Here is a 21,226-nt window from a genome sequence, read left to right as displayed (position 1 = left end):
AAACAAAACAAAGACAGAACCTGTTCAGTATGTGTGGCGGCATTATAACGCATAATATAAATTAAAAGTATGATTCCAAATTACTCTAAAATTGTAATATGATATCGGAAATTAAATAATAAATAAAAACTAAAGTTTAATTTACCACTCGTGTACAACATTTAATAATAGACAAAAATAATTTAAATATTATATTATTTATTCGAACCGTTTTGCTGATTTAGTTTTTTAAAATTTGAACGTTCAAAACTTAGGTGTTATTTTTTTATGAATTGTATTATTTTTGTTTTTATAATATGTTTGTGTTTCGTCTTAAAACAATCTAAGTTTGTTTAGTTTTTAAATTTGCTGTTTTATATATGAGCAGAAACAGGTATATTTTACGAGTTTACTGTTACCGAATAACATAATACACTGGTTGACAATCACAACAATTAATATTTAATTATAGTATACGTTAATCACTATTCAAAGTTATTAAATAATTCGAATGAATGTTAAAGAATTATTCAAAAGTATCTACAATCCTAAAAGTGTAAAGTGATTACTTGTATTAGGTATATTCCGTGAATGGATTATTAAATATAAATACACCATGTTAGTTCATAAAAAATATATTTTTATGCTATTTTGACATTGAGCACAGATGTTGCATTAAAAAACTAAAATTCGGTACCGGGTTTGCATATAATAAAAACAGGCAAACACTTTTACAACATATTTAATAAAGATTATTAAATGCATATAAATATTTATATTGTACATTAAAGCTTCAGACAATCACTATAGCATCGCGCTGTACACGATCAAAAGTATATTCACTATGTTCGTTCATTCAAATGTCGGACTCAATTAATTATATGGAAAAGTTTTGATATACATTTATGTTATAACAATAATCTTGTACCCAAACCCGTAATTCCATACAGTCTTAACTATACAGAAGAAACGCCGTCTTACACTAATTTCTGCTTTGACACTCGTAGGTATAGAAAAATGATTACCTATTATATTATTATGAGTATAAAAGTATTTAATATTTTCTTCATTGCACAAAAAAAACAATGAACCATTATAATATGTATGTTTTATTTAATCTGTTTTTTGTAGTCGCTGTTCTAATATCTAATGTAACGAATATGAAAGAAAAAAAAACCTTATATGTGGAAAAATACGGTTTATCACATAACGCAAAATCGATTAACAAAATATTATTTGTTAATGTTTGGTTAACATTGAAACCATTTATTGAATTTTATTAAAATTAAATAATTAGTAAATGAGTAAATTAAAATAGTAATACAAATACAAAACTAACAAAAATTAAAAAAAATGAAACAAAAGTTTTATATCAAACCATAGTTAATAGTTATCTGTATTTTTTTTTTTTTTTGTTAACTAAGATTTTAAAATCGAACCTAAATATATTATGTCTTTCGACATTTATCGTACATAAAAATTATAAAATTGACGTATACGAGGTATTACATTGATTAAGCTCACACTATTAAATTTTTAAGTCTGTAATATCTATAATAATATATATAAATAATACGTATAACAGAAACAGCCAACGATTTAAATCACATACTAAATTTAACATTTTTACGATGTACTGTTAAATAGTATTGTCTTTCTAAGACCCCTAGAATTTTAATACAACGTTACCAAATTAAATCGAACTCCTCCTTACACATAATGTGTAGGTTAGGTTTAAAATATTAAAATGCATAATATACAATTATAATTCACAAAAAACCATTGTAAACGTTTTAATTTCTAATATAATCATAGGTATATTTATATGTATGTACATAATAGATATATATTTTGGACAAGCGCTTAATCTTGATTAAAAAATTTAAATTATTATATTTTACATTGTACGTTAGTAACGTTTGTAAGTTTTCTTAAATGTTTTAAATAATTCATTTAAGACAAAACTTTTAATTAAACTTTGAAATAGTCATGATAATTAGTAATAATTAAATAAGTAAACGTTTTTTTTTTAACTTTTAAAACTTTTTTTCTTATTTTGGGAGTTAGTTATAATTAATATACAATATTTTAGAATTCAATATTCCTTCATCAAAAATTCGCCCAGTATCGGAAGCCGAAAGCATTCAACCTAAATGATAACGAAATTCGTCACAATATGAACACCACAGCCTATTATGTGGCACTAGTTTTACAATACGCAATAGATATACCTATTTGAGTATCGCATTTGTTTTCTTAACTAAAAAATGTAGAAAAAAATATTCGCCCCCGGGTGGGCTCGAACCACCAACCTTTCGGTTAACAGCCGAACGCGCTAGCCAATTGCGCCACGGAGGCCCGTTGAGCTTAAAGCATGTTTCGACGGCTGTTCAGTAAACTGGATATTAAAATTTTATTAATTTACAATTACTTAAATAACGCCACACACCGGTTTTTAATTATTCAAAACCACTATTACAATTTATCGCACACCCGCCTATTATAATGTGTTATTGATATAGTATGTATATCGCGAGGGAAAAATATGGAACGTAGACAACTTATAAGTACATTTACGTTAAATAATTCTAGGTAATCGATGCTACATAGGTAGTCAAAATTAGAAGTAATATTAAATTATACAAAACATAACACCCTGAATTTGAGAATTAGCACTACGAACTACACTGCATAGTGCAAATTTACGACCTACCAATAGATCATACAGATATAACCTATAACTAACACTGAAATGCTAATAGACAACATCCATAGTTAATGTTAAAGTATAAACATACAAAAATTGTATATAATTATTGTTGGATTGAAAGATTCATGGAATTATAATATAATAATAATAGCACTGTAATGATTGAAAAGTGAGAGTTTTCTGTGATTTTTGTTCACTTTTAAAGTCTTAATAGATTTTTACTATTTATATACATATACCATTGGTGCCTAATGTTTACGCGATTAACAAAAATACCTCACTATATTATGAGAAATAAATAACTCACGCTAGTTGTTTGAATTTTAGTACCTATTGTTGAACCAGGCAGCTTTCTGCAATCGGGTTTCGAACAATCGTTATTTTGCATAAGTTTTTTTTTTAATGACAACACTCACTCAGAGGTATTTAGTTATATCCAATAAATTTAAATTTTAAACGGATAATAAAAAAAAAAACAACGAGAGCGATAAACGTTTTACGACGATGACGATTTTAATACCTATGTCATCTATGGCTCTGCAGTATATTTTAAAGATTATATGTGTAGTATTATTTACTACACAATACAGGGCTGGATTTAAGTGAGGAGGATGAGTAGTGATGATTGTAGCCCAGGAGTTCCCACAGACTTATAAGTGTAAAAATTATAATAAAAAAAATAAAATAAAATTATCTTTTACTTGAGATTTAAATGTAAACAAATAGGTAAATAATACAAAATAAATGTAATCTAAACATAATCTAAATATATATTATTATGGTAAGCTTAAGTGTAGTCCGTTAACTGTTAAGAATTAAATTAATTCGAAAAACAATTTTATAAAAATGTATTATTTCAGACTTATTATTCTTAATTATCATTATTTTTTTTTTTTTTGAAATATTAATACTACATAATATTTAAAAAAAAGTAATTTCATAATAATTAAGAAATGTTTTAAAGAAATCATTATTTATTATAGTATAATGCATTTAAAGTTATAAAGCATTAATTTATAAGAAATTTTTACTTAACAGGCAAAAACGTTAGTACCTATCTTTACAACAATACTTATGATAACTAGGTACTTGATTTCCTCGCAGTAATTCATCGGTATTTTTTTCATATATATAAGTATCTTTATACTTGTATGGTTATATTAAATATATCGGGTTAGGTTATTTATTATTAATTTGACTGTTTATAAATAGTCTTAGCTAGGTATACATTGGTATATATATAATATGTATATTTTTTTCACGTAAAACATTTAATGATTATTTTATTGGTTTATATTTTTTATTTTACAATTAATACCTTCTAAACAGTATATGTTACTTTTGATTTTTTAACTAATAAAATACTATGGCCTTTGTAAATCCGATATAAACATTAAACATGAACCGATATCAGCAACAACGCCAAAATGGACTTGTAATGAAATTCAATTTTTTGTTTATGTGCGTGTTAATTTCCATCTTTATTTAAACTTTTACATATTATTTAAATAAATTAAAAATGATTAATTGTTCAAAAATATAATTTATTTACATACATTATGAAATATGGCACCAGTCGCAGAATAGTTTATGTAACTCATCTATTTTATATAAAGTATATATACATATTACACTCGCTATATAAATATACAATATTGTGTATAATATTTTGTTTTATAAATAAAATCTAACCAGCGTCGTACTTTTTATGAAATTTCAGTTTTTTCGTGAAGAATATTCTGGATCGTAGAATAGCTAAATATAGGTGTATATTCCGGGTGTACCGAAAACTATCAAAAATTATATTGTTTTTACTTTCATTATGATAGTTGAATAAATCTCTAGATTTATGTAATTTTTATAATATAATAATTATATTATTTTATTTATTTTAAAAATTTCAAAATGTCTTATAGAATTCTATTTTAGTACAGGATAGTTATTCTTATTCATCATTATTAGGCACAATTGATATTTGCCGTGTTTGACGTTAGGTAAAAATAAAACAAATAGTACGCTGATATAATCTTCTTAAGTTTTTAATAGATATTCTTAGAGTTAGCTATACGTTTAAAAATGTTGAGAATATTATTTTGATACTGTGTATGTTTTATATTATTTTTAAAATGTAAAGATTCACGTTGCACCTACGTAGGCATACTCAATGTATTTCTATGAAATTCCAAATTGTTTACGAATTATTTTATTTTCTAGTTTTGTTGTAAAACATAGAATAGTTGGCTGAATACAAAATCATAAGATCAGTGTATGATATAAACACACAAATATTGAAACATAGTTAATATTTTCAGTATAACGATACAACAGTAATTTTTCTAAAATTAATACATTTTTAACCAGCTGGATTTTATTTTGTCACTACGCACGGAAAACACTCAACCTAAGTCGCCGAAGTCGTGTCAACAATACACTCATCATGCAACACGCAAGAACTTTGCTAAAGTCACTTTACTTTACATCGCGGATTATATTACAGCAGACGCCAACCGCATATACTGTGCCCATCAGGACATATGGTAATAATATCGGGAATTCATCAATGCGTTGTGGTTCACCAAGCCACTTAAAGAACATCGGATTTCCGCTTCCAAATCCTTCAGCTATTGATTGCGCATCACTGCCGAAACCTCCGTCCGGGGGCTGTGGATCACCACCAAAACCTCCATCCGGCGGTTGCGGGTCACCACCTAAACCTCCCTCAGGTGGCTGTGGATCGCCACCGAAACCTCCATCCGGTGGTTGCGGGTCGCCACCAAAACCCCCCACAGGTGGCTGTGGATCACCACCGAAACCTCCATCTGGCGGTTGCGGGTCACCACCTAAACCTCCCTCAGGTGGCTGTGGATCGCCACCAAAACCCGCGTCAGGTGGTTGTGGATCGCCACCGAAACCTCCGTCTGGTGGTTGCGGGTCACCACCTAAACCTCCGTCTGGTGGTTGTGGATCGCCACCGAAACCTCCGTCTGGTGGTTGCGGGTCACCACCTAAACCTCCATCTGGTGGTTGCGGATCACCACCGAAACCTCAATCTGGTTGTTGTGCGCCACCACCGAAAACCTCGTTTCATGGTTGCGAGTCACCACCGAAACTCTCATCTAATTATTGTGTGATACCAAAACCACCGTCTGGTGTATGTGGATCACCACCAAAACCTCCATCCGGCGGTTGCGGGTCACAACCTAAACCTCCCTCAGGTGGTTGTGGATCGCCACCAAAACCCTCATCAGGTGGTTGTGGGTCATCACCGAAACCTCCGTCTGGTGGATGTGGATCGCCACCGAAACCTCCGGCCACTGGATGTGATAAGCAGACAAAATCTCCGTCAGATAGCAAGTCCCTAGCAAATAAACTATTTCCATGGTCTAAAAAATAAAATGTCACACCTAAATAGGATTTTAAATTTTAATATATAACTATTTTATAATCTTGCATTGTTTATGTTTTTTCTTCATAGCTGAACACTATTCGTATTATTATTATTTATTATTTATAATGCAAACTAAATGTGGTAACGTAATTTTTGGCCACGATAAAAGCACGATTGCTGCAAATGTTAATGGCATATATTTAAGACGGACCATGTACACAGGAAGGGATACTATGTCCCGTGTATGAACGACAAAATAATGTTTAATTTTTTTTTCTTTTAAAAATATAAAATATGAGAATTTAAAGTGGAACATGGTTAGTTTTAAATAATTTCATCGGGGAAATAATAATATTATTTTACAAATTGAAGCAAAACATGATAATCTTTACTATTTTGAAAATATAATGAGTTAAAAAAATTCTGTACATTTTCAAAAACCATTTCTGTGGATAAATCTGATAAACTAATGAAGTATTATTTTGATATATATATGGACGAAATAATAATACGAGTATACGAAAAATTATATTTTTGTAACTTTTGATGTAATTCCAATACTCCATATCATTTTTATAATTTACCACTTTTGTTTGCAGAGAATAAAGCTAATAATTAATTTTATAAAAATAGTCAATTAATGTAATGATTCGTTTTTCAATTATTTTTATCCAAAATATACAATATCACAGTCGTCGCGATAACTCGAAGTTGAAGGGAGGTTAAAATTTACTTCGAGATATCTACGTAACTCGAATTTATATTAATTTATATATAATTTATATTTGTAGTGGAATAAAAAAAAATGTTGAGTTATCCAGATTTTCAAGTAATTGAGGTTCGAGTTATCGTGAATCTACTGTATTATATTTTGAATTTAAACTTTTCACAGTTTAACATTTATAATCGAATTAATTTTTGTAGTTAAACATATTTAATAGTTATATTATATTATCTAAACTATTTAATGAAATCATTGTATTATAAGTAAAATACTATTCAAATCTTATAAAGGTTGATAATGTAAAATCAATTAATGTGTCGAAAAATATTGTTATGCTAATTATATTGGGAAAAAATTCAATAAAATCGTATTTATTTTGAGAAATATTTTTAAATTAAAAGTAATGATTTTAATTTTATTTAAAAAACATACACTTTATAAAAAGATAGATTTATATTTCTAAGTACCATCATTGAATGTAAGTACAATATTACTAATTTAAAAGAAACTAAAAAAATAGTAATATCAGTTATTTATTTTTATTAATAAACAACTGTTTATCGAATTTGATCAGAGGCTAAATTTTAATTTTATTCATGATTCCTTTAGAGTAATGATAATAACGTCTAAACACGCAATAATAATATAATATTCCTAGAGTTAATTCCTACGAGACCACTGTTGAATGTTGATGCATTGTAAATGATATACGCTAAAATAATACTAAATATTACTAAAGTAATTAAAAACCGAATATGGTACTTATAGAATTAAACATACTATTGTATGCTCAGGTCATAATATTATTAATGGAACATTTTAAAATAAATTATACTTATTATTACATTTAAAAATGATATTCTGAACAAAATCCATCAGTTCTTTCTAACAATAAAACAATTATAAATATGAAATTATCAGTGTCTTTAAACCATATAGAATTCACCTAGCGCTTTATTTATAGTACTAATTGGTATCAATTATAACTATAAAATAAAAATAAGCGATTATCTAATAGATACTATAAAATAAGAAAAAAATTTGGTTGATCATCCTTGTGGGAAATGAAGAAAAAGACCAGTAAAAAATGGACCGCCCGGACAGGGACTCGAACCCTGGACCCTTAGGTTAAAAGCCTAATGCTCTACCGACTGAGCTATCCGGGCTCTTGGAAGGTGCATGGTTATATTACCTGTTTGAGCCAAATATTGTTGGATAGATGAATCATAAATATAAGTAAATAATTAAAAGTGCCTATAACCAAAATACCATTTCAATAATATATTTTTTAGCACAATTGTCCCAAACAAATTTGAGATGATGAGTAATTAATTTAGAGTGTAAATAATAATTTACATTTAAATATTATTATTGGAATAAATGATAATAATATGTTGATTTTAACAATTTGATTCGAACTGATAAAATAACTTAATACTAGTGGCTATAGTACCAGTAATCACAGCATCGTCATCGATCGATTCACTGACAACCGGCGCTTGACAATGCCGTGTGGCCACTTCACCCGGCGGGTGACAAAAGCCAACAACAAAGGTACCTACTACCTAGGATGCACCCTCCAGTCACCACTTTTGTTGAAGGTAGGATCCAAAGGGTCCTAATAATAATTTTATAATATTTATGCATAATGCTGGGGTACAAGTCACTTTCGCCATTATTAATCGTTACATAATCAAACAATACTTATCCGAATAACATATATTACTTTTTTGCATAGAAATAATTATAAGTTTTATCAAAAATCCAAGCAAAACATGGATTTTATAAAATCTAAAAATTATAATTTTTGAACTAATTCATTACTTGAACGTATAATACTATGCATTTATGTAGTTTTTTTGTTGTACAATAATTACGGAATTATATAAAAAAATCCACTAAAATAATTTAGAAAGTAGAACGGTCATTATAATTACAATTTGTTGATACTTATTCTACTATTATACCATTTTAATGTTATGTAATTTTGTAAGAAGTGTGTCTTTATTTTACAAACGCTTAAAATGGCAAATTTGCATAAATGATTCTTTCAACAGTTAATATTAAAACAGATTTAAATATTATTGAATTTGTCGAGGATATAATTTTATTATTGGGCCCGAGCGTAGAAATTGTTTTTATATTCAAATTTGTTATAGGCTACAACTATCAAAATAATTCATATTTTTAAATGTATACAAACCATTTTTAAATAAAAATTGGAAAAAAATTACGCTCAAGCTTAGTAATGTTATTATTTTTGTTTAGAAAATTCAATAATAAGTAAATTTACTCTAATATTTACTATAAAACATGAGCTGTAATAATATTGAAACCAGTATATTTTCTATATGTTGCGCATGTGTTAGACACACATGCCGATATAACACACTTTTAAATACAAAAAAAATAACCATTTTAATTCGTGTTGCAAACCACAGTATCTCCAAAATATTTTTTATACTTTTAATGTTTTAGCTTTTGTATTTTCTCTAAAAGTAATTTAGAAGAAGCCATTGCATTGTTCTCCGGAAGTGATTACTGATTTTATACTAAAAGTTTGGAGATAGGCAAGGCTGATAATTGCGTGCCCTCGTGAATTGTATATACGTTAAATACATCAATGAAACGGCTATAACTGTAGTTGCCGTGCAGTTGCTAATGTTTTGCAGGTCTTCTATTATTACTCGTCCCCTCTTCTTATATATATTATACCGGTCGATTGCTTAGTGTTCTATGCATAGTAACGCACTTACAATATATACCTAATATCATTATATGTTAAAATATTGGTTATGTCCAACGTAGAGGCCACTCAATAATAATAATCCACTGATAAAACCCGGACTTACGTATATTGTTATAAGGTGAGATAGTAATAATAATATTAAATATTAATAGCCTTGTCCGTCTGAACCCTCGCCATATCGTTTATATTCGTTATTTATTATACAACGAATCATTTTGTTCGACCAGCGGGAGCGAGTATAGAGGCGCTAAACATATGGATTGGTAAACAACCTACCTATATACACCAACCAACCTACAATATATGTTTTCCTATATATTATTTTAGCAGTTATGTGACATTTATTTGGCGTACATTAGAACAAATATTAATAACCTTATGCAATCGTTGGGAATTTCATTACTTATATAATATGTAATAATAATATAGGTTACAATATATCAGATCACTCATAGTAGGTTATTAGACGTCACTTTGATGGTAGTTCACATATTGGACTATAGCAAATAATTTTCATCGGCATATTATAGAACAGCGATTCCCAACCGGGAGGAATTCCCCCCCCCCTCAGGGAGATTTAGAGTCTGCTCGGGGAGAATATAGTGATGATGAAATTACGAAAATAACTATGTTATTATACAATGTTTTTATATACAATAATATTTTCTTATACATACTTAATATTATTACTTTGTAAGTTCATTTATAATAAATTTTTAAAATTATGAAAATAATAAAAGTAAATAGTAGAATATTGTATGGTATATAGTTATTTTGTATGAGTTATTTGTATCGCTTACAAAAAAAATTCTCCTAAACTCTAATTTAAGGAGGGGAAATGAGATTTTGGTAAATTTACAAGCGGGGCGTAGAATGAAAAAGGTTTGGAACCACTGTTATAAAACATTATTAAAGAGAACAGATTAAGGATACATTTTAAAATTACACGTATTCACAGGCCGCCACAATAGCACATCATCAAGTTAAAAATATGTTTTAATATAAATTGATAATGTACTGCAGTAGTTCTGTTTATTACTTTGGACTTTTGGAGAGACTGAGAGAATAACATTTGATGAATATAACTTTGATATATATGTAAAATTCCGATGAAATGAATAATGATCGATAAATAATTCTGGTATAATATGGAACGATATAGTTAATATACCAAACTTAAATACTTACGATATTTTGAGAGTAGATAACAATTATTAAAATGATTATCATATCAATATCAATGTGATATCGAGAATATTTTCAGTATTTATTTATAAATACTATTAGACATTAGGTACTAGGAGGTATTAGCCACACACTGTATATAATTACAGTTCTATTATATGCATATAGTATATATACGTATATACATATATAGTGGGTAAAACTATAATAGTTCTTAAAACATAATGTTATTATTTAAAATAATATAACTTGGAGCTATAGGTACTATTTATTTTATTTTTTGTACATTTGGTATGTACATCGTACGAATACTATGAACGCCGCTCGCCGTCGCACAGTTAATTATTTATTGCTACTTCGTATACAAAATGTGACTTTTGTTATGTCTTTAATCATTTAAATGTATTTAGTTGTTTCATAATAATCTCCTTTATTTATAATTATTCCATTTTTGTGTAAGATCAGCTATGGTTTGTTTTATATTATATGTTTATAAATTATAAAAGTTATGATTTTATATTCTAATATTAGTGACAATTTAAAAATGAAATTTTATGTTGAAAACATACATTAATAGAACACATAAATATATTAGTTAGGTAGTACATTAATCTACCTCCTATACCGTACTATCGTAGTACTAAAATAATTATACAGTCATGACTCATGAGAAAAAAATAAAATGTGTAGTAAACAATTCATAAACCTTTTATTCATAAAGTACCAAGTTGGTGATACATACGTATAGCATTGCGAAAACTAGGGAAAAATTAGGTCTCTGTTCTCCCCTCTGATAAAATAATAAAAAATATTTTAGCTATAGAACTATTATCATCGTTTCTTATCAGTTATTATCTATAAAAAAATAGGAGTTTCAATATTTATTTTTATATTTAAAAATAAATTTTTATTTTATAAATACGTGTTTATTGAAAATAATATAATTTCATAATTCTTGTCAGATAATGTAGACTCTTAAACCATAATCACAGATAGTACCTACAAATGTTGTTTTTTCTCTTTCTAAGAATTTTTAATTTGGACTTTGTTTATATTATGCTCTCCAAGGCTCTAAAGAAGTGTCTGCTCCCAGCCCATATAGAAGCATAAACGGTAATTTAGTTGAATTTTTAGGTGGGCTAACCTAATAATCCAATATAAAGTGACCCCGCACTTCCATTATATACTCAAAAGTATAATATATTATATTACCTTCGATTTTTGGGGTGTATTGAAATACTTGTGGGGGAGGGGTAAGTCCCCTTAAGTCCTTCCGATGACAGCTTATGTATACAAGGTATGTAAGCAAACAGGTACCTACTTTTAATAAACACATGTTTTATGATAATGGTCAGTTATAATAAATTCTGTTATTTCAATTATTAAGTATAAATTCATAAAAATTGTATAATATTTCACAACATACAGTCTGTGTAAAATTTAAAAATGTTGCGGGTATAGCCCGAAAAATCTGCCAGTAGCAAATAGGCACTATCCTTTATTATGTACTTTTAAAGATATTCGTTTCGAAAAATAGGTAGCTTGACAAAAATGACTATCTCTACCTTTACGTTGTCAAAAACTCCATTCTATCATTTCTTTCGTTATCAAAACAAATTATCACACTGACATTATTGTTATTTACTATAGTACTTCTGCCTCACCTTAATATTTATATTAATTGACTGTTTATAGAACCGTATATTTGAGTAGGTACGTAATATTTTGTATCATTTTGATTCGGTACAAGGAACAGCTTGCTTTAAAGCATGTGCACAAATAATTGTTCAACTACCAGATAGCCGATAAGTATAGTACCTACCTACGAAATATTTCGGGTTCAATAATTTTATACGGTTATATAATTATAAAATTTAAATCTGAAGTCTAAACAACTCTAACGAGTAACGAAATTAAGTCCTTTTCACTATAAAGTATTGCTCTTATGAATTCCGGCCCAGATGTTTAACAATATTGGATTCGGCGCCAATCGATAGGAGCCTCCGTGGCGCAATTGGCTAGCGCGTTCGGCTGTTAACCGAAAGGTTGGTGGTTCAAGCCCACCCGGGGGCGTTCGATTTTTTGCATTTTTTTTTCATCAACAAACATTGTGTCGCGTATATCATCACTCACCATTGTTGTTGACCAATGATTGGCATTCATTATCTTATAGATAATATACAGTTTTAATTTTACTATTTCGATGACCGGCATCAATATTATTTTATGTATTATTGTTATGCATAATATTTTGTTTTGCATTATATTAGAGTAATGGTAATTATTATATTTATGAAGTTTGGTATTATTATTATTATTGTTGATGTTTAGCATCAAATATTATATTAACTATATGTGTTCGTATTATCGTTTTAGATTTAAGATGAAATCGTCTACAATTATTTCACAAAGCGACAGGTTTTAGTCTAAAAAAATTAGGAAATCGATCATTATTATGATATTATTAAATAACATTTCAATACACATTTTAAAATTTAAATATTAAATAAATGCATACTACATAAATATTTGTTAATAAATATAAAAGGGTCTTCTGACTATTATTGTTTCTTTGGTACATAATATTATAACGATGTAATTGGAAATTGAAATTGATTATTTACTATAACATCATACTTATTATTTGGAATTTATCATTTATAACTATATAATTATTTTATGATATAGCATATAACTTATAAGGATTACCTATCTGTACGCAACTGCCAAAAACAAATACTTCAGGAGAGTACGTGACCCAGTTTCCCCACCATGACCATGGCATTAAATTATACTAAAAATGATTATCTTATTTATTTATAAAGCAATACTACTTATACTTTTGAGAGTACATAAACAGCCGCATATCTTTCCGCTATAGTCTGCACATGCCTAGCATTATAAATACGAATTTTCTGATCTACTGTTCTTAAAAAGTTTTTAAAAATCCATAGAAATGTATTGAAGTAAATAAACTACCTAATTATTAAATTGGTATAGAATCAACAATTTTATATATTATGCGTGTAGAGTGTAGCGACTTGTTTTAAAATATTTTTTATTTGACACCAAAATCACATAAATGCTAAAAATCTAATAATATTCAATTAAAAAAAAAAAAATGTTAGTATTTTATTTTCTAACAATGAATAAATTGCTTTAATAAACAAAATCATAACAAGTACTTTAGTATTATAATCGATTATAAATTCTATTATTATTTATAATGATTGGTATGATTATTACAATAAAATGAATATAATATAACTAATTTTTGTTCTTTATTTCCGTGTACAATTATTCACTCGAAATTAAAAATAAATATATATATAATTTAACTTATTTGTATAAAAATATATGACGTGGTAACAGAAGCAGTGGCGTAGTCAAGTAAATTCATAACCAATGCTGCCAAGTGCTGAGTATCTAGTACTTCAGTGTTTCTGAATATCAGTAACTGGTCAGTATAAATAATTTAATAGTTAATAGGTATAGCTACTAAATAGGTATTATATAGATAAGTGGTTTATGGCATAGTACGTACATCCATAACATTATTAGATGCCGGGGTGTTCCCATAGGATATACTACATATACGCCGTATACTATCAAGATTTTTTTTCAATATACTGCGTATGCTCCAATCTCAATTTTTTTCCATATTATTGACACGCTCTTTACCGGCTTTACTCCTATAGAAGTATAGACCATAAGAAAAATATTCTTAATGTATTTAATATTTATATTTGATGATGTAGTATACTCCTCTCAAAAAAATGAATGGGAACACCACTGATTAGATGTATGCTAAAAATTGAAATTTTATGCCAGGAATCAAAAAAAAAAAAAAAAAACTAATTATGTACATTCGTGAGAAGAAAGGTAAAAGAAACAGCATCGTGATCGGTAAATTCTTGTTGTTATTATAACTTTTCTGACCACCAATGTTGGACGAGATTACGAGAGTACGCCGGTGGTGGTTTATGTCGAACCACTCGGACGGCGACGATCGAAATGTGACCTTCGTATGAGTCGTGTCGACGGCCGGAGATCGGTGCAGTGGCGGCGGTAGCGGTGGCATCAGTTATCCCCTCTTCGTAATTTCACGACCATCGCGAGGCCACTCCAGCCGGTACCGACTACCAAAAACCGAACGAGTTTTGCGTACGCTATCGCTACTGCCATGTGCACAGCGTTTATATTATTTTTATGTTGTTCCTAGTGCTCTAACTACAAGTAGTATTACAGAATTATACATTTATGGAATTTTAAACTGCCAATATACGAACTATTACTTGTTAAGTATTAGAGTTAAATGATTTAATAGCATTTAAATCAATGATCATTGTTGATATGGTCACGATAAAAGTTAATTTACTATACTTTTTAAATTAAGTATTGTAGTATTATTAAGCCTTGTACATTTTTGAAAATATTATATAAGTATTTTTTTAAAATCCGAAACGTTAGTTTCTTGGAGAATAAATAAATTATAGTCGTGTATTTTGGGTCCACAGAAATATTTTGTGAACAAGTATCATTATAAAAATATTCATATAGTAAAACGTGACGAAAATTAATGGGAAAAAATGGTCAAATTATTTTGGACTGATTTTAAATTAATATACATACATTATGATACATATAATTTTTGGAAAAACGCATGACAAAAAATATTGCTATGCAAGCAATGGAATTATGGAAAAAAAAATTATTCACGAATATGAATGTCAGATTAATTTTACTCAGATTTCCATCACACAATCATGTTACTTATGAGTTATGAATAACCTTATTATAATATTAGGTTCGGCCTTAGATTATTTTCAGTCACTAAACAAAAAAAAATCATATATTTCAATGCCTAATATTTCATATAATCAAGCAATGAACAACGCACAACTACAATCTTAAAAAATTGAGGACTGGAAATATCTAATACGTATAATTAAATCATTATTTATCCGCATCTACACATAAATTCTGAATTGATGTCAGATAAATTTATTATGAGTCTGAAGAATATCGATTATGTGCTATTTGATGCATTTTAATGGCAAGTCAACATTCGACACGTGCTAATAATAATCCAATCGTATATTACGTATGTCGGTTGGGCGGTATACCTATATAACCTAAACAGTCAATATCGATATTCCTATATTCGTAAATATCAACTATCTTTAAAGATTATTCGTTTTTAACTGTTAACGCGTATGGCACGATATCAATAGGAAGTGCGAAATAATTGTTATGTATGCTACAGGTACATGATTGTTTGGTATAGAGTTTTTGAGAAAGTATTAAGGCTTTAACTGTTTTAAGATAAAAGGAAAAATCGACTAGTAATTATTGATCGAAATAAATCTATCTATATGACTATACATTTTAATTACTAAATTTATCATGGGTCCTGCATCTATAGTTGATATAATTTATAATTTGATTAATGTTTTTATCTCAAAAGCATCATACAATATCTTTACGACTGCATATTTACAATTATATTCGAATACTTTTTAATAACCTAATATTATATTCATATTTAATGTTTATCGTGAATTTGCAGATCAAACAGTGATATGTAGTTATAAAATATAATATATTGTCCATTATTAAATAATAATATGAATAATGTGTTTAATATTATTTCCAATCGCGTTTAACGATTTCATAATACCTATATATGTATGAGTTATAATAACTGCGTAGTCGATTTACAATACCACGACGTGTTATACAGATATGACAAATGATCATTCATTTTAACCCAAATATTATTAACTATTTTCTACTCGGGTATAGTGTATAATATGAGTAATTTAAATATCACAAAAATATAAAATATTTTTATAGAAATAGTTAATAACACGATGATGATATCATGTTAAACATGTTTTATATATTTCTATATTTTATCTAGAGATTTAAAATACAGACTTTCGATCGGAATATAAACGCTTAATAAAAGCAATATAAAAAACATACTGAGTAAAATATATTTTTTCTCATGCAGCTATGACCTAATAAGCCGCAATACGCTTCAGTATGCTTGTATGTTACCCACTTCCCCCAGCAATGGTTACAGCGATAACCGGTTACCACTATATCAATATTAATGCATATTTTGTACAGCTACACGAGTTTTACAGCAGTAAAATTTTAAATAGCTTATTGATATAACACATATTCAAACACAAACTAGTGTAGTTTTATAATAAGTTGCGCATGAAACTATAAAACCTGCACAGTCAAGGACAATGGATACAATTTATTTTTCATTTGCTATTTGGAGTTGGTTTTCATTAATTAATGACATGTTCGAACCTTGAAACCAGTTTTATTAATACAGCCTGTGTACATTATACACGTAAAAATCGTAAAATATTCTATGACCTTTCTGCTCGACGAATGCTTATCTTATATATATCATACTATTAATATGTATAACTATGTACTTGTTTATGCGTGTGTGGTGTCGGTGTGCACATTTATTTATCAGATTATAGAACTACAAGAAGTGACGGAAAGACGACAAATTGAAAGAGCAAACAGACTGTACGACGATCATAATAATATACTTACAGAGATATGATTTTTTTCTTTTGTTACTTAGTAGAAGAATGTTTGATCAGACTAACTATGGTTTATATTATAATACAACTTATATGAAAATAATATTATTTTATGTTGTAACTATTGCATATTTCCGCACACTTGATATTTTAATTTTTAACCATATTAAAATAATTAGTAGGAGTTTGTCTAGTATTGTATACTATCAAAATATAAATCAAATTATTTTTAAATTGTAAAAATGATAAATAAAAGTACTGATAAAAAGTATTTGTTAATACTTACGAGTTATGTTTAAACATTACACAACCAACTTAATTTATATAAATAAGAATATAATTAATGTGATTGATAAAAGTAGACATGTTTAAAAATATATGTTTAGAAACTTTATTAAATTTGCAATATTGACTATAGAGAAAGCAGCGTTAATTTATTAATATCTTGGTTGGTATACTATACAAATCTTGTTTCGTTTGAAACGTAGGATTTCATCTCTATAAATAATCCAATAAAATTGTTTATTTACTTCTACTAAAAATGCATGTGTAGACCACTGTGTTTTTTGTTTATCACCATAGTTTTAATTTCATAGCGTTTATAGTGTTTAAATCGTTTAATATTATTTTATTGTCAAATGATTGATTATACTTTAGATGTTTATGAGACTTATACAATCGTAACATGGTCAGGGGAAGGGGTGTTCAAATATACACTATTTATCTAATTTGTACCTATACAAGTAAATTAAAAGAATATCACGTAAATGGGAGGTAATTTATTACAAGATTTCTATTGTCAAATACAAATACTTATTACATATAATATAATACAGTAAATTATTTATTATTTTAATCAAAACATGATTAAGTATTGTGCAGCAATTTTACTTTTAATATTTAAAACGCTATTATTTAATAATTTAACCTAACCATTTATATAAATGATATTCCAGTTCAAAAGTTAAATTAGTTCATTTTTATCAACATTTTATATTAAAAAAAGTTGTTTCATTTTTGTAGTCGACAGTCTATTGGTTTTGTAACTTTTATATTAACAATAGAGTACCTATACATAATTTTAAATTCAAAGCATTGCACAGGCGCACAGCTAAATTGTCTAGTACTGCTTTATTATAATAAAACAATATTAATATACCCACATAAACTAGTAAAATAACAAAAATATATGTGGCTATACAACCTTTGTTTTTAGTTTAAAAATACGAAACTTTCTTTGTTGGTACACCATAAATTCATTAAACATTTCTTAGTTTTAATTAATATTTTTACAAATTGTTTGTTAAAAATAAATGACTTGGATTCGGTATTTTTAATATTTTAATTACATCGTAATTTTCTTAAAAAAATATAAAAATGTTAAGCCCTGAGAAGTAAAATGAGTAAAAGGAAAAGGATTATCACGCTTTCCTCCTGCAGTATATCACCTATGCATTGTACAATAATAATTACCTAATGATTTTGTAATCGTATTAAAAATATTTAATACATTGTATTTTTTGTTAGAAAACAGAGAGTAAAATCATTAGTAAAATTATTAATGTATTAACTGTGTTAAGGGTGTTAGTTAAAAAAAAATTGGTTTAATCACTCATTGCCAATTTCTACATAATATCCAAATTCTAATTGCGCCTAATTCATAAGTCATAATAATAAAACATTCACAAATAAATCATAAATTTATAAATTGTATAATAAATAATTATCTTTGTTTTTAAATTTATTTCCAAATTCAAAAACATAAATACATTGACAACGAGTCTTGCAAGAAAAGTGTACCTAAATACAAGTTTTGAGTGATGATTGATTTAGATATTCATGTGTAATAAACTAATAAATGTATATGATCAGAATTAGTCTCGGTGAATTCTAAGCATTCACATTCTCAGTTAAATAGTGTTAAGCCTTTTATAGCGATGTATTCTGTTTATAATATCGGTGAAGTTCGTAATGTCATACTGAAGTTAAAACTCAGAATCTACATGAAATATAAAATAATAATGTGCACTCAAAGTATACGCACGTACTAACGTTATCTGCGGTTGTGTGTGACGCGCGTCAGGGCATAATGATATATTATAATATTATACTATATTATAATTTATAATATTGTTGTTTTTGGGTATTTATAGAGGTATATAATTCATGAAAAACTAATAAAAAAGATTCGATAAGCGTTTTTATCTCTCTATTTTCGAATGACATTTAAATACATAACAAAAGGAATGGGAGACTTAACGCATAATTTTCGAACGTATTGAAATTATACAAGACTAGCTAAATTCAAAACCAAAAGGTTAAACATTTCGTTGTCAAAATCTTTTTCTTTAAAATTAAGGTTTAATTTTTAATTTTTATATTCTATAATTTAAGTACAGAAAAAACCTAAATAAATGTAAGTATAATATTTCAAAAATTATTACTATACGAATTACAAATAACAAAGCTATAAGTATTATGTAATAGCTATAAAACTGTTATTTTTAGTTTGTCTATAAAATAGAACACTTTGGTTGAAAAAATGTAATTTATGTAATATTTTCTGTTTAATATTTCTACTACATAGTCTGTATATATATAAGACTATACATTTTTAATATAAGTAGGCTATATGTAATAAATTATTCATTGGTGACTAAAACATAAGCAATCTAAATAAGGTAACAAAGTATATGTACAATCTAACACCAATTTAATTCAATATATAATTAAAGTTATTATTCCTAAAAAGAAACACAAAACTACTAATCAATTTTTTTACTAATTTGTTAGCACGTTTGTATTTTTATTAAATTTCCTTTAGACCTTAGAAATTTAAAACTCAGTAAATTTTAAATGCTTTTAAATAACCGGTTAATTCTACGAGCAAACTGTAAACATAATGAATAATATAATATTACTAATATTAGTCTGCTTCTTAAATTAAAATTCTTTGTAATATTTAATTTGTTTATTTTAATATTATCAAAACATTTGTACTTAATACTGTCACGTAAATTCAATTATATTTACCTAAATGTACTTATTATTTTGTTTAATTAAAATGTATTGTATTTTCTGTTATTTAACGGTACTAAAATTAAGAAGAATATTTTTAGATTAATGTTATATTGTACTATAAGTATATTATGCATTGTTGTATGTTTATATAAAAAATATGGATTTAGAATTTTTGCTTTTTATTTTTATTATGGTGCGTATTATAAATGATATTTTTGAATTTAGGGTGCCAAAAACCCAATTTTAATCAAGACATTAAAAGTATAGTTCTTTACACGACTCGTACATTTTAAAACAATCCATAGAGACGTGTTATACCAGCTAATGCTCGTTCGGCATTTTCGTATTTTTTTATATAATATATTATATACATTAACAACTATTATTGTTTTCTACACGTAGGCATTTATATGTATACTACTACATTCTCCTTTTTTCTCCCGCTTCAAACGCAACGTTTTTCGACAAGTGACTTTCGCCGAGATAAAGAAATTGAAATTCATTATATTCAAAACTTTGGGCGCCAGCTATTGTTCGGTGGAAAACGGCACGGTACGTTAAGTCAAAAGCTGTTTAACGAACCCATTTGGGGTCAAAATTCGCGTTCTGTTTATGCAAGCAATTTCGAGCGGTTTTCTTTTTTTTTTGGGCGGTATTATACTATACCACGTTGTTTATTACTTTCATGCTACTTAGTCTGCACACATAAAACGCATTTAATTTACACAAATTTATGTTTCATTATAAGTCACGGATATATTATTAATATTAATTAATGTTACGTCGTTATTACGATGATGTCCAAGTACAGGAGTAAGATACATTATAATAATATTATCAAAGTACAGAATACGTGAAACTGAGATATTATTATAAATATATAATTTTACAGTTC

At 27.4% G+C, this 21,226-nt stretch overlaps 1 protein-coding gene and 3 non-coding genes across 4 annotated transcripts in view; 1 reads left to right on the top strand and 3 right to left on the bottom strand.

Moving 5' to 3' along the window:
- LOC113556139 (limbic system-associated membrane protein-like) overlaps nucleotides 1-21,226 on the bottom strand; it is a 524,182-nt gene that overhangs the window by 313,407 nt on the left and 189,549 nt on the right. The window lies entirely within an intron of this gene.
- Nucleotides 2,264-2,337, bottom strand: Trnan-guu. Its single transcript has one exon. It is a non-coding gene; the product is annotated as a tRNA-Asn (tRNA).
- Nucleotides 7,895-7,967, bottom strand: Trnak-uuu. The gene has a single exon. It is a non-coding gene; the product is annotated as a tRNA-Lys (tRNA).
- Trnan-guu lies at nucleotides 12,735-12,808 on the top strand. Its single transcript has one exon. It is a non-coding gene; the product is annotated as a tRNA-Asn (tRNA).

The sequence above is a fragment of the Rhopalosiphum maidis genome, chromosome 3 (assembly GCF_003676215.2).
Source record: "Rhopalosiphum maidis isolate BTI-1 chromosome 3, ASM367621v3, whole genome shotgun sequence".
In the NCBI taxonomy this organism is placed as follows: Eukaryota; Metazoa; Arthropoda; class Insecta; order Hemiptera; family Aphididae; genus Rhopalosiphum; species Rhopalosiphum maidis.
Note: the sequence above shows the minus strand (reverse complement) of the source record. Positions and strands in the feature narration are given on the sequence as shown.